The sequence below is a fragment of the Tamandua tetradactyla genome, chromosome 1, assembly GCF_023851605.1.
Source record: "Tamandua tetradactyla isolate mTamTet1 chromosome 1, mTamTet1.pri, whole genome shotgun sequence".
NCBI classification, from domain to species: domain Eukaryota; kingdom Metazoa; phylum Chordata; class Mammalia; order Pilosa; family Myrmecophagidae; genus Tamandua; species Tamandua tetradactyla.
The window spans coordinates 1,063,412-1,077,333 of NC_135327.1; the positions used below are offsets into that span (position 1 = coordinate 1,063,412).

The 13,922-nt window shown below is 40.8% G+C and overlaps 1 pseudogene; it reads right to left on the reverse strand.

Moving 5' to 3' along the window:
- Positions 1-9,369: 9,369 nt before the first annotated feature.
- On the reverse strand, positions 9,370-12,685 carry LOC143679975 (nuclear pore complex protein Nup153 pseudogene; annotated as a pseudogene).
- Positions 12,686-13,922: the final 1,237 nt, after the last annotated feature.

Genomic DNA, 13,922 nt, shown 5'->3' on the forward strand with positions numbered 1-13,922 from the left:
CATTATTCAAAATAAAAAAAAAGAAATAGAGAATTTGAATATTACAATAAATGAGCTAGACTTAACAGACATTTATAGGAAATTACACCCCACAACAGCAGGATACACCTTTTTCTCAAGTGCTCATGGATCATTCTCAAAGATAGACCATATGCTGTGTCACAAAGCAAGTCTCAACAAATTTAAAAAGATTGAAATCATACACAACACTTTCTCAGATCATAAAGGAATGAAGCTGGAAATTAATAACAGGCAGAGTGCCAGAAAATTCACAAATACGTGGAGGCTCAACAACACACTCTTAAACAACGAGTGGGTCAAGGAAGAAATTACAAGAGAAATTAGTAAATATCTCGAGGCGAATGAAAATGAAAACACAGCACATCAAAACCTATGGGATGCAGCAAAGGCAGTGCTAAGAGGGAAATTTATTGCCCTAAATGCCTAATTCAGAAAAGAAGAAAGGGCAAAAATTTGGGAATTAACTATCCACTTGGAAGAACTGGAGAAAGAACAGCAAACTAACCCCAAAGCAAGCAAAAGGAAAGAAATAACAAAGATTAGAGCAGAAATAAAGGAAATTGAAAACATGAAAACAATAGAGAAAATCAATAAGACCAGAAGTTGGTTCTATGAGAAAATCAACAAGAATGATGGGCCCTTAGCAAGATTGACAAAAAGAAGAAGAGAGGATGCAAATAAATAAGATCAGAAATGGAAGAGGAGACATAACCACTGACCTCACAGAAATTTAGGAGGTAATATCAGGATACTATGAACAACTTTATGCTAATAAATACAACAATGTAGATGAAATGGACAAGTTCCTAGAAAGGCATGAACAACCAACTTTGACTCAAGAAGAAATAGATGACCTCAACAAACCAATCACAAGTAAAGAAATTGAATCTGTCATTCAAAAGCTTCCCAAAAAGAAAAGTTCAGGACCAGACGGCTTCACATGTGAATTCTACCAAACATTCCAGAAAGAATTAGTACCAACCCTGCTCAAACTCTTCAAAAAAATTGAAGAGAAGGGAAAGCTACCTAGTTCATTCTATGAAGCCAACATCACCCTCATACCAAAACCAGGCAAAGATATTACAAAAAAAGAAAACTACAGACCAATCTCTCTAATGAATATAGATGCAAAAATCCTCAACAAAATTCTAGCAAATCGAATCCAGCAACACATTAAAAGAATTATACATCATGACAAAGTAGGATTCATCCCAGGTATGCAAGGATGGTTCAACATAAGAAAATCCATTAATGTAATACACCATATCAACAAATCAAAGCAGAAAAATCCCATGATCATTTCAATTGATGCAGAGAAGGCATTTGACAAGATTCAACATCCTTTCCTGTTGAAAACACTTCAAAGGATAGGAATACAAGGGAACTTCCTTAAAATGATAGAGGGGATATATGAAAAACCCACAGCTAATATCATCCTCAATGGGGAAAAATTGAAAACTTTCCCCCTAAGATCAGGAACAAGACAAGGATGTCCATTATCACCACTATTATTCAACATCCTGTTGAAGGTTCTAGCCAGAGCAATTAGACAAGAAAAAGAAATACAAGACATCAAAATTGGAAAGGAAGAAGTAAAACTTTCACTGTTTGCAGACGATATGATACTATACATCGAAAACCCGGAAAAATCCACAACAAAACTACTAGAGCTAATAAATGAGTACAGCAAAGTAGCAGGTTACAAGATCAACATTCAAAAATCTGTAGCATTTCTATACACCAGCAATGAACAAGCTGAGGGGGAAATCAAGAAAAGAATTCCATTTACAATTGCAACTAAAAGAATAAAATACTTAGGAATAAATTTAGCTAAAAAGACAAAAGACCTATTCAAAAAAAAACTACAAAAAGCTGTTAAAAGAAATCACAGAAGACCTAAATAGATGGAAGGGCATATCGTGTTCATGGATTCGAAGACTAAATATAGTTAAGATGTCAATTCTACCTAAATTTATTTACAGATTCAACGCAACACCAATCAAAATCCCAACAACTTATTTTTCAGAAATAGAAAAACCAATAAGCAAATTTATCTGGAAGGGCAGGGTGCCCCGAATTGCTAAACGTATCTTGAGGGAAAAAAACCAAGCTGGAGGTCTCACGTTGCCTGACTTTAAGGCATATTATGAAGCCACAGTGCTCTAAACAGCATGGTACTGGCATAAAGATAGATATATCAACCAATGGAATGGAATACAGTGTTCAAATATAGACCCTCTCATCTATGGACATTTGATCTTTGATAAGGCAGTCAAGCCAACTCACCTGGGACAGAACAGTCTCTTCAATAAATGGTGCCTAGAGAATTGGATATCTATATGCAAAAGAATGAAAGAGTTCCCGTATCTCACACCCTATACAAAAGTTAACTCAAAATGGATCAAATATCTAAACATTAGGTCTAAGACCATAAAACAGTTAGAGGAAAATGTAGGGAGATATCTTATGAATCTTACAAGTGGAGGCGGTTTTATGGACCTTCCTTAAACCAAAATCAAGAGCACTGAAGAAAGAAAGAAAGAAATGGGAGCTCCTCAATATCAAACACTTTTGTGCATCAAAGAACTTCATCAAGAAAGTAGAAAGACAGCCTACACAATGGGAGACAACATTTGGAAATGACATATCAGATAAAGGTCTAGTATCCAGAATTTATGAAGAGATTGTTCAACTCAACAACAAAAAGACAGCCAACCCAATTACAAAATGGGAAAAAGACTTGAACAGACACTTCTCAGAAGAGGAAATACAAATGACCAAATGGCGCATGAAGAGATGCTCAATGTCCCTGGCCATTAGAGAAATGCAAATCAAAACCACAATGAGCTATCATGTCACACCCACCAGAATGGCCATTATCAACAAAACAGAAAATGACAAGTGCTGGAGAGGATGTGGAGAAAGAGGCACTTATCCACTGTTGGTGGGAATGTCAAATGGTGCAACCACTGTGGAAGGCAGTTTGGCGGTTCCTCAAAAAGCTGAATATAGAATTGCCATACGACCCAGCAATACCATTGCTTGGAATCTACTCAGAGGACTTAAGGGCAAAGACACAAACGGACATTTGCACACCAATGTTTATAACAGCGTTATTTACAATTTCAAAGAGATGGAAACAGCCAAAATGTCCATCAACAGACGAGTGACTAAACAAACTGTGGTATATGCATACGATGGAATATTATGCAGCTTTAAGACAGAATGAACTCATGAATTATGTAATAACATGGATGGGCCTAGAGAACATTATGCTGAGTGAGACTATCCAAAAACTAAAAGACAAATACTGTATGGTCCCACTGATGTGAACCGACATTCGAGAATAAACTTGGAATATGTCATTGGTAACAGAGACCATCAAGAGTTAGAAATAGGGTAAGATAATGGGTAATTGGAGCTGAAGGGATACAGACTGTGCAACAAGACTGGATACAAAAACTCAAAAATGGACAGCACAATACTACCTAATTGTAATGTAATTATGTTAAAACACTGAATGAAGCTGCATCTGAGCTATAGTTTTGTTTTGTTTTTTAAATATATTTTTGTATTTTTTTCTCTATATTATCATTTTATTTCTTTTTCTGTTGTCTTACTATTTCTTTTTCTAAATCGATGCAAATGTACTAAGAAATGATGATCATACATCTATGTGATGATGTTAAGAATTACTGACTGTATATGTAGAATGGAATGATTTCTAAATGTTCTGTTAGTTAATTTTTTTGAATTAATAAAAAAAAGAGGGAAGTTCAAAAATAGAGAAGTGCTGAGTGATGTCCAATCAGGAGGATGGCAGAGAGCTGAGCAGTCCAGTTCTGGGCTCACTGAGTGATTATGAGGACTGTGAGGTAAGCCAAGGCAAGAGATTCCCAGAAGAGCTCCAACAACAGATCTTCAAAGTTAGAGGGCTTGCTGGCAGTGCTGTGCTGCCAGGACATGCGGTCGGACATGAGTTCACCACTGTGGAGAGGAGGAATAAGGCACAGGTGGACTGAGGTGTCCACAAGCAGGTGGCTTTGATCCACTGGAGTTCTGAAAATCCTGAGAGACAATGATGGGTCAGCTAATATCAGCCCTCAAGACAGAATGCAGGCTGAGCCTGACAGCCCAGTAGGAGGAGCAGGTGAATCACACTGGAGGGAGAAGATGAGGTCTACATCAGCAGACAACCTGGAGGATTGCCAGGTATTGGGTCAAGAGGTGAGTTGGACCCGAAGCCCCAGAATTTGTGACTTCTCTTTCTCAGTGGACTTGCTGGGGGACCATGTGCAGAGTCATCTCATGTCTCACACCTCCACCTGGCCACATGTGCTGTTGGAGGGCATGTTCACCTAAAAGGAGCTGCCAGTAGTCTCCAGAGCACTGTGTGCCCTGAAAGCAAGTGTAAATATTAACATATATTTAACCCATACAAAAATTATTAGAATTCTTAATCTGGTCTGCTCAAATTGTTATTTTGGCACAGATATGAAATATGCACTTTCTGCTTCTCCACCTTCAACTGCAAACCCAGAAATAGAAATTGATTGAGTTATTTTCGAGACTGGCTTTGTCAGAGAAAGTGGACTGCTGTACAATAGGTAATATTTGAAGAAGGTAGGGAGACCATTTAGAGCTGGCATGAAGAATAGCTTCTAAATCAGACCAGATATATGATGCTTCATGGCATAAAGTCACTGCTGCCAACACTAGGAAATATCAATTATTTGTTTAGAACAAAATCTGGGAGGACTAGATTTTGAGACACACACATGGAGAACTTAAATATGCCATCAGCACAGCTCTACAGAGAAACTGGGGAAAACCAACATTAAGTGATGTCTTTGTCAGAACTCATGGAAGATGCTGAAATTTAATGGCATTTACCATGTAACCTTGAATTTTTCTAACACTAACATCATCTCTAAATGGAAAACTCAAGTGCTGAGATTTCATTGATGTGTCAAATGTGATTATTAAGTCCCAGTCCTAATAGGTACCTGCACAAGGCCATTAACAGGTAGTGATGTTGTCAAATTCATAGAAGTAATTATTCTTGTTGAATTATTTTGGATATGTGTAGGAAGAGCTGTGCACACATTCATGTTCCTGCAGGTCTCAGTGGCACCTTTGAGAGGAGACATGTCTTGAGTGGACATGGAGGGCTCATATTCACCCCCAGTATGCCTCAGACTGAGGTCCTTGGTGGGGAGAAGCTTGCCTGTGACTGGTGGTAGAGGGGTAGTGGCAGGTGTCCCAACTGGTGCTTTAAGTGGGGGTGGGCAAATGTGGCTGCCTGGACCTGGAGACCCAGATGGGACTCCTTGCAGAGGAAAACAGGTTTCATTTAGCACATGTGTGAATGCCAATGACATATGTGCCCAGATTAGATGTGCATACCCACCTGGGACATGCATGTGTTCTGGGGTGGGTGTGCCCATCTGGGAGATATATGCCCACTTGAGACATGTTTGCCCACCTGGGACATGTGTGTGTCCACATGGGAAATGAATGCTCACCTGGGACATATATGCCCATCTGGGACATGAATGATTTCCTGGGACATGAGCATCCTCCTGGGACATGTGTGCCCCCTGGAACATGAGTATCAACCAAGGACATCTGTGCACTTTTGGGATGTGTGTGTGTGCCTCAGATGTGTGTGCCCACCTGGGAAATGAATGCTCAGCTGGGACATGAATGTGCACTTGGGACATGTGTGCCCACTGGGGACATGAATAATCACCAGTAATGTGTGTCCACCTGGGACATATTCACCACTTAGAACATGGGTGCCCACTGGGGCTGCTGCCAAACTAAGTTTACCTGGCATTTGATGTGAGGGCACCACATAGTGTCCCCATATGGGTTGGTTCTTGGGTCACAGAGCAGGAAGAAGCAGGTAGGAGGGTAGGTTTTCAAGTGCAGGTGGCACTTCCCTCTCTGGTACATATAGAGTTTCATAGGCACAGGCCTTGTCTGATGACTCCAAACTCTTCTGTTGCCTGACTAGAAGAATAACTTCTAGAAGTTTGTCTAGTTTCAAGAAGCCAGTGCACTGTTTAGATATGGAGGTAGAGTGAAAAGGGGGAGGCAAATTCAATTAGCTTTAAAAGAAGATGAAACAGCCCCAGCAGCAAACACAAAGCCTAGATGCAGAGATCAGGTAGGAAACCCTGCTATGAACAGAGAGCTCATCTCTTCCATGCCCATGTGTTCTGGAGCAGCTGTCCATGGAGACCCTGCCCTACTCTAGTGGCTGTGCTCCCTCCTGCCTGCAAAGCCAGTCCCTCAGCCCTGAGTCTGAGGAGTTATCAGGCACAGCCACCGAAGGAAAGGCCCTCAGCACTGTGATAGGACTTGTCTCCAGGAGTGGCCACCCTGGGTGGAGGCCCTAAAGTCTGTGATAGTGCCCACCTCCAGGTGTCACAGCTACTAAGGCATCACAACAAGAGATCATTACCCATCTCCTGTGGTGTCTGAGGTTGGCATGGGGGTGATGGGACTGGCCAGCAGATTCTGGTTTAGCCTCTCTGTCAGGGTCCTCTCAAGGTTACACCATGGCAAGGAGAACACTTCTAGGATACAGGCTCCTCTGTGAGCATCAGTGCCCTCAGTACCCTCCTAAAAGCATGTTCATAAGGCTGCATGAGCACGCTCCAAACATGGAAGCTTAACTGACCACCCACCAGCCCAAGACAGAAGCTGCTCTGCCTCTGCATCTAGAGTCTTCAGACCTTAAAGCCTTCCCTGAGCTCTGACTCACTTACAATCTACCCCCAACTAACAGCATCTCCTTGGTTCCCCAGATAGACCCCAGAGGACCTCTCCCCATCCCACACCAAGACCAGGCACCATCACTTATTTAAAAGTTGAGATAGCCTCCTTGTTCTCCCTTCTCTAGAACTCACAAGGAATTATTCCCAATGCCAGCCAGGCTGAGTGTGCCACAGCAGCACCTGGGGACATAATACAGGCTCACAGCCTGCCCTTGTCTCATCTCACTCAATACGCCTCAGGGCAAAGCGATGCCATCAAGCCTCCACCTCATGCTCTCTACCCACCCCCTACCTCAAGCTGCTCCCTGCCTTCACTTGGATAGAGCATGTAGGCTTCTCCTCTGCAATGCCATTTTTAGGGATATACATGAAAACACTGAAAACAGGGACATGGTTGGACATTTGCACACTGGCTTTTATGGTGGTAGTACTTAGGGTTTGTAATGGATTAAGGGGGTATATCAATTGAATTGATTCTTATAGAAGACAAAATAAAGTGATTTCTAGAAATGGAATCTATTCCTGGTGAAGATGCTGTGAACATTAAAGCATCAGCAAGTGATGAAAGGATTGACTCCAATTTTTGAAGGAAGTACTACTGTGGGTAAAATGCACATCAAGCAGCATTGCATGCTACAGAGGAATCTTTCATGAAAAGAAAAGTCAATGTGACAGACTTCACTGATTTCTTTTTTAAAAAAATTGCCACAGTCACCACAAACTTCAGCAACCAACACCCTGAATAGTTAACAGCCATCAACATCAAAAGGAAGAATATCCACCCATAAAAAGATTATGATTCGCTGAAGACTCATATGATATTTAGTGTTTTTTAGCAATACATTTTTTATTTCATAATTTTTTATTGATGGCATTTATACCATGGTTTAATATGTTACTTACACTGAAATAAACATGACTTTAATATTAAACTTTCTTATTATCCAAAATAACATGGGACATGACTCCCACATGTGTACATCTCCCTGGCAATGTGGAACAGAACTCTAGAGATTCTCCAGGACCAAGTATCATGGGATTGAGAAAGCTTTGTTGAAAAGGAATAAGAGAAATGAGACATAATAACACTTCAGTGGCTGAGAGATTTCAAACAGTCAAGAGATTATCCTGGATGTTATTCTTATGCATTATGTAGATATCCCTTTTTAGCTTATCATGCATTGGAGTGGGTGGAGGGAAATACCTGAAATTGCTGAACTGTCTTCCAGTAGCCATGCTTCTTGAAGACAATTGCATAACGATAAAGTTTTTACAATATCATTTACAATGTGACTGTGTGATGGTGAAAATCTTGTGTCTGATATTACTTTTATCCAGGATATAGACAGATGAGTAAAAAGTATGGATTAAAATAAACAATAGGGAATAAGAGGTAATATACACTGTGTAGATTAAAATACCTGCAGTCAATGAGAAGGAGGGCTAAAAAGTATGGTATTTATAAGTTTTTTCTCCCTTCTTTTTCTTACTTTTTCTGGAGTGGCGCAAATATTCAAAAAGTGATAATGGTGATAAATACACAAATATGTGACAATGTGATGAGCTGTTGATTGTACACCAAATATGGACTGTATATATATGAAGATTAGTCAAGAAAAATATTTTAAAATGTCACCATGTCCATTTCAGTAAATATAAAAATATATGATTAATGCTTTGTACAATACTGATTTTGGCCCACAAAACCTGGATCATAAAAGTAAATAAATTCACTTTAACAATTATCAGTTTTTAAGAAAATTTCCAAATGGATTAAGACAACTTTGCATAATGAGATTTACATAGTAAGATCTGGACAAGACTAAACGAACAACCAAAAAAAAAAATTCTAACACAAAACTAAAATTTCAAGTTCACAATTTATTTAATGCTAAAAAAGTATAGAAACAAAATAGTACTTACACACTTAATAATAGAACAATGAAAAAAGGCAAGGCAGGTGATAATCAAAAGAAGGAAATATAGAAATAGCATATAATTATTAAGCTGAGAACTAGATAGATGTAACAAGTCCTGTGCACGGACCAGTGTAAATCAGGCTTCTTCTGTCAGAAAATTTTAGTGCACAATGCACTCAACTCACTCACTTCACACATAAACCAGCACAAACTTAGCATAGAAATCATTCATTTCAACACCTTCTAATATAGAAAAATCTCCTTAAATATAACCACAACTTCAAAGAATTCCATAAATGCATATCAATGTACACTAAGGTGCAGACAAAAAATTCTATATAATGTTGAATATTCAGGTTTGGGCTGTATTCCTGGGTATAGTCAGACCAGGTAAAATCAGTGAATAATTTGCTGCATCATATATTATTTTTGTGAAGAATCAGTCATCAGTCCAGCTATTATTAAAGAGGTGGGGTGGAGTTGGAGTTTTCTATAAAGAAAGAGCAAGGAAGAAAATCTCAAAGTTAAAGGTGTCCTTAGGCAGATCTGACTTGAGATAACTTCAGCACACAGTACAATTCCTTGTCTGAATGCAGGGAACCAGGTTTTGTTAATAAAACTATTGGGTATAAACCATTGTGACTTTATTTCCTGCATCTAACAGCAGTTTATCTTGTGAACAGAAACTGAAGTCCCAGAAGAAGAAAACATATGTATCCCATTTGACTGCACTGTAAATGTTGCTGGAGACTGGTTAAATTGAAATCCTTCTGAGACTGAAGGCTGGGCTGGAACTACATGTGTGGCAGGATTTGCACCAAATGTGAACACACCTGATGGATTATTGTTTGCTAAGTTGAAATTTGTTGGTCTGCTGCTAAGTTGGAAAACCAAACTGGAATTAAGAGTTGTTACAGAGCCAAATGCAGACCAACTAGGCTGTTATGCAAACACAAGAGGTTGGTTACTGCTTGACACTGTACCAAAAGTAGGTGAGGGTTCAAGCTGAGAATCAGTTGAAAAATAATATTATTGAAGATGATACAGTTCTAAAGCCTGGGAGATTAGGCTGGTTGGCACTTTGACTTTATCCAAATGTTGGAGTCATTTTAACACCCAATGCTGGACTGTCAGATGGTGTTGAAGGTCCAGTACCAAATACAAAGGATCCTGCAGAGCTAGATGTGGTTGTAGCTCCAAAGTTGAAACCAGAGATTGAAGTATAATTACTACCGGCTCCCAGATCAAAGACAAATGTGGTGACAGCTCTGCCAATGCTAGATGTGGTTGCTGGTTGGCTATCTTGAGAAAATAGCAAAGACTAACATGTGCTGGATTCAGCAGAGTTCCCAAAGGCAGAGCTGCTCACAGGATTGCTGATCTGTCCAAACACAAAGGTGGCCACAGGAGGATTGGACAAAGAGATGGTTCTAACAAAATGCCACAACCAGCTGAAGTGGCTGGTGTACATGAACTAGAGGAACTATCTTTTAAGAAATTAAAAACTGGCTTTGCTTTTCTTTGATCAGCCATAGTATTGGTTTGAGCTCCATAATCAAAAGCAGCCTTTGTTGACTGTTCTGATTCTGTCTCAGATGGTTTCGTCATGTTGAAATTAAATGTTAACTTTGAAGATTTCTCATCTTTGATTTACTCTGAGTTTCCAAAGGAAAACATTGCTTGGCACTTTTAATTCCTATGGTTCCAAAGTTGAAGCTGCTCTTGTTCTCAGATGTCACTGCAGTAACAAAAGCAGCAGGATCAGGGTTAACAATGTCCATGCCAAATCTTGTCTCACAATCCCAGGTCCTACTGCTGCCTTCAATTTGTGTCCAAAGCCTATCCCTGATTCAGAGACAGTTGGTTTGTCATTTATATTTGGTGTGTCAATTCCAGTCTGTTTAGCAGCACTTCTTGGTGGCAACTTTGCAGCTTGGCAGGGCATGCACATCTCACCTCTAACGTTCTGGAATAGACATGTATCACACTGCCATGATGATTGAGATTTTAAACTTCCCTCAAGTCCAATTACACTATAAATGAAGCTACTTATTGCTGATTTTCTATAAACTACCTGGCTTGTCATAGTAGGCTAAGCAGCAAAAGAATCTGCCTTTAGTGATATGAAACCAGGGATTTTCAGAACATCTAGGACACTTCCTTATTTCAGAGATTTTTCATGTCAAAAAGTGCCCTCAGGATCTTCATCTGGTTTCTTCTTACAGCTTGGACTATTCAGAGCAGTGATATCTTGAGCTGAAGTACTTACCATTGGGTCTAAAGAACAACTGGTGTAAGAAAGTTCTGTTTTTTCAATAGGCGCATTAAATGGAAGTCCAGCAGATGATGAAGTTAGTATCTATGTCTCAGTAAATTTTATAATTGGAGATGAAAATGTAACCACAGGATTGTCACTGCTGCTTAGAGAAGTCATTTGTACCTTATTGGTTAATGATTATGAATGCCTGATGGGTGATGGGGAGGAAGGTGTGATCACAGAGGAACTAAAACTGCAGGCAGTCAGTGAAGAACTGGTGATTGGTGGAAGGACTTTTGGTAATACCAGTACTTCCATGTCCTGCTCCACTGGAAATTTAGACTCAGTGAAGTGTATTCTCTCTCCTCTTATTTCACAGCCTCCATTCCCTATTCCAGAAGATAATCCATTGCCTGAAGGCAGACTGAAATTTGGATCTGGAAAGCCACTTTCTTGTTCTCTATTTTGTCCTGGTGTCTCACTTTTTTCATATTGTGTGTGGTACTTATTAACTATTCTTTGATTAGTCTTTCTCAATTCATGAGATAGGGTCAGGGATGGTTTAAAATACACAGTGAGATTTGTTGCTATGGAAACTGGCTTTGGGATTAAGAGTCTCTGAACAGGGGGATACTGAGAGCTCACCTTAACCCTTTTGGCATGAAAATCTGTGGAATCTATACCACTTATATCAAGAGGATTCACAGGAGAAGAAACAACTAAAGGAATTTTTTTTGCATCCTGTAGAGGGCTAGACATCTTCTCTAAGGATTGTAATATTTGCCGAGCTGCTAAACTAGTCACACCAGGAGATTGTGCATTAAGTTGCTTAGATTTCATCTCTCTTCTAACTGTGCCTGGTAAGGTGTACCTCGTAGTTTAGACCGTCCTGCAGCAGCTGCTTCCCCACCATATGTTGTTTTTCCAGGGTAAAAAGGCGAATATCCAAGCTGATATTTTTTAAGACTTGAAGAATTCCCAAGTGAAGAGGAAAGTGTTCCAAAGGCAGCCAAGTTGAATGCTGGTTTCTTTGAGCTGGTGGCAGTGTGCTGTGGGAGTGCATGAAAGGGCTCAGCCTCTGTGGACTGCAGACGTGGGACTGAAATATTCTTTGGAGCAGCTATATCTTTATCAGAAGCTCTTGAAAGAAAACCGCTGTTAGTTGAGCTGCTATCATCATGCTGAGGGGTAGAATCTTTAAATTCCTTTACAAGGGAAAATCCAGAACTGCCAATTGGCAATGTCAATGATGTGGAAGGCTGATGGTGTAAGGCAGAGGATTCCAACATGGAGAAGCTTGGATGGCGCTGATGAAGGGGACTTATTGATTTAGCTGCATAATTTGAAGCAGCTCTAGTTGTTGAGGGTTCTTCTGTATTATTGACTTTTGGTGCAGGAGAGATCCTCCCATCACTAGTATTGAAGCTCTCCTCAGTGGCCTGTGTGAGATGCTCATCTTCTCTATTTTCCTGCCCATGTGGTACCTCCCCTGTGTCTGCTGAGCATCTGTGTACATCCTCATTCCTATCGAAGTATCTCTGCAGCCATCCTGGCATAATATTCCTAATTGATTCGGTAAGCCTGCTAAGGATACCCCGATACTGCTGTTGCCCCTGTGTGTAAGGATTAACTGGCCCCTGGTGGCCATGCCATGTCAGGATCTTGCCACTGCCCCCTCCTAGTCCCCTGGCTCCGGAGGCCATGGTGAGGCTCTGTATCTCCTTGTCCCGGCTGGGAACAGAGTGGGTAACGGGGCAAGTAAGGGGGGTAGAAGAGGCAGAGGCGGGACCTTGGGACAGTATCTTCCAGGATCTGTCCCAGATGTCTGCCAGATGGGGGCACAGGCACCCTGGGGATGGCAAGGTTGAGAGGACAGTAGAGCAACAGTGAGCACTGGCAGAGAGGAGGCTTGGCAGCAAAGAGACCAAGAAACTTGCTTAGGTCTGGTAGCCATCCCACCCCCCCCCCGAGGAACCCCACATCTATGATGTCACAGTCTCTATGGAGATGCCCCACAGAGAAAGGCACGGGTGCCACACTGGACCCATGGCCGGTGGGGATTCTTTCCCATTGCCTGGGCGATCGCTGCTGCACCTGAGGCCCCCGGCACCACCAGCCTTGCCCTGGTGGACAGCACAGCTGTGCCTATTCTGTTGTTTTTAATTAAGGTATGTCCACGCTTTTTATAACATAATTCTCTTGAGCACTTAATCTACGACAGCATATTGTGAACATAGCTTTTATATGCACTGGGAATCCAAAAGCAACGTGGAACTCAGTTTATTGCAAAGCTTGCTGAATTGCAGTAGTCTGGAACTAAAGTCTCAATATCTGGGACCTGCCTGGATAAAGATTAGGGGCTGCCTAGCGGTTTGGGGGGAGGGAGGGAGGGATGAGTAAGTGAAGGCTAAGAGATTTTTAGGAACTGTGATATTTTTCTCTCCCTCTCTCTTCCCCAAATTTAGCTAATTTATTAGATTTCTTTGTGTTGTATTCTGATGATTTTGGCACTATGGTAGTGCTATAGAAATATAAGGTGTGATGCTTTCTTCACACTATCTGGAAGCAAAAGTTCACTGTTAGCGGCGACATCAGTGGTGGTGGCAGGAGGGAAAGGCAGAGTACTTGTCTTTCATCTTCGTCACTGAGACTGACAAAGTGAACTATTTATTTTATTTCAAAATTGGAGCATGGCCTCTGAAGACAGATGCTCTCTGTGCACTTTGGTCAACCTTTAGCCAGACCACTGCCCTCTTGAATATTCACGGTAACCCTCAAAGCTCTTCCCAGTCTGCTGACGGTTTGTACTGACCTGAGGGACGTGGATATGCAGGAACTACAGTGAATTTTTTAGGAGATTTTTACATAAATGGAAAATTATGGCGAAGTGGAGGAGATGAGCATGTGTGCTAATCCTGTTGCTTTGCCCTTTGAACTTGA